The sequence below is a fragment of the Schistocerca cancellata genome, chromosome 1 (assembly GCF_023864275.1).
Source record: "Schistocerca cancellata isolate TAMUIC-IGC-003103 chromosome 1, iqSchCanc2.1, whole genome shotgun sequence".
In the NCBI taxonomy this organism is placed as follows: domain Eukaryota; kingdom Metazoa; phylum Arthropoda; class Insecta; order Orthoptera; family Acrididae; genus Schistocerca; species Schistocerca cancellata.
In genome coordinates, this window is record NC_064626.1 from 1189980478 (window position 1) to 1189982472 (window position 1995).

Sequence of the window (1995 nt, forward strand, 5' to 3'; positions counted from 1 at the left end):
GTCATCAAACAGCTCAGGGAGGAAGATTTCCAGCACTGTTTCCATCAATAACAAAATTCGTATGGAGCGTTGGAAGGGTAGAGGAGGTAAAGTCACGAGATACCTTCTAATGTTGAGTCGGACCTCCTTTCGCCCAGCGTAGTGTAACAACTCGACATAGCATGGGCTCAACAAGTCGCTGGAAGTCCCCTGGAGAAATACTGAGCCAAGCTGCCACTGTAGCCGTCCATCATTGCGAAAATGTTGTCAGTGCTGATTTCGTCCATGAGCTGACCTTTCGATTACGTCCCACAAATTTTTTATGGGATTCATGTCGGATGACCTGGATGGCCAAATCAGTAGCTCTAATTGACCATAATGTTCTTCAAACCAATCGCGAACAACTGTCCCTGTTGACATGAGGCATTGTCATCCATGGAAATTCTTCCTTCGGTTAGAACATAAGAGCCGTGAATGGCTGCAAATAGTATCCAAGCGAAACTTCCAGCCAGATTAAAACTGTGTGCCGGACCGAGACTCGAACTCGGGACCTTTGCCTTTCGCGGACAAGTGCTCTACCAACTGAGCTATCCAAGCACGACTCACGCCCCGTCCTCACAGCCTTACATCTGCCAGTACCTCGTCTGCTACCTTGCAAAAGGCAAACGTCCCGAGTTCGAGTCTCGGTCGGGCACACAGTTTTAATCTGCCAGGAAGTTTCATATCAGCGCACACTCCGCTGCAGAGTGAAAATCTCATTCTGGAGTATCCAAGTGACTTACCCAGTTGGATCAGAGAACCCAGTTCGTCCCATGTATCACAACCCACACCATTATGGAGCAACCACAACCTTGCACAGTGCCTTGTTGAAAATATAAGTGCATGGCTCTATGGGGTCTGCACCACACTCGAACTCTACTATCAATTCTTACCAACAGCAATCGGAACTTATCTGACAAGGCCGCTCTTTCCCAGTCGTGCAGAGACGAACCGATATGGTCATGAGCCCAAGAGAGGCGCTGCAGGCATGTCGTGCTGTTAGCTAAGGCATTCCTGTACATACCACATTGATTTCGACGGCTGTGTGACGCAGTGTTGCTCGCCTCTTAGCAACAACAACTGTCGAATTCCGTTGCTCTCAGTCACAAAGTGAAGGCCGTCGGCCACGGCGTTGTCTGTGGTGAGAGGTAATGCCTGAAATTTTGTGTTCTCGGCTTTCTCTTGACACTGTGGATCGTGGAATATTTAATTCCTTAACGATTTACGAAGTGAAATGTTCAATGTTGTAACCTCCCCACAAAATAAAATAATATGAATAAGATTCACATTTAGTGTAACCTCTCAACAGTACAAGTTCCGAAACCTCTCAACAGTAAAAATATAACTATAACATTGACATTTAGCGTAAGATCCCAATAAATAAATAGCGTAACCTATCAATAATACAATGTGACTAACCACTCAATTAAAAATTGTCGCCCACTTATAACCTTTCAATAATTGACTGTCAATTTAACTTGGTAAATTTTGGACGTCGACAGTGCTGCGTCTTGGCCCTGAAAGATCATACTGAATAAATTGAAAATTCTTACCTCAGTCTAGTCGACGGATAACGCATATATATCTGCTCCTATATGAAATTAAACTTTTCTGGCACAGCTCAGTGCAATGCTGGCCGATAGATTTGTCATGTATAAAAGGAAACAACTGATTTTTCTTTACAATAATCAGGATGACCATGGATTGGAGAAATTAGTAAATTCTTTAAATTGCGATGAATGATTATCAAAAGTTAATTTTTTATAAGAAAGATTATTGTTAAGAGATTTTTAGGAACATTTACATGGGAGTTGATTTAACAATACTACATATGCGCCGGCCGGAGTGGCCGAGCGGTTAAAGGCGCTGCAGTCTGGAACCGCACGACCGCTACGGTCGCAGGTTCGAATCCTGCCTCGGGCATGGATGTGTGTGATGTCCTTAGGTTAGTTAGGTTTAAGTAGTTCTAAGTTCTAG

The 1995-nt window shown here is 44.0% G+C and overlaps 1 non-coding gene across 1 annotated transcript; it reads right to left on the reverse strand.

Annotated features, from left to right (window-relative positions):
- Nucleotides 1–502: 502 nt before the first annotated feature.
- On the reverse strand, nt 503–577 carry Trnas-cga (transfer RNA serine (anticodon CGA)). The gene has a single exon. It is a non-coding gene; the product is annotated as a tRNA-Ser (tRNA).
- Nucleotides 578–1995: the final 1418 nt, after the last annotated feature.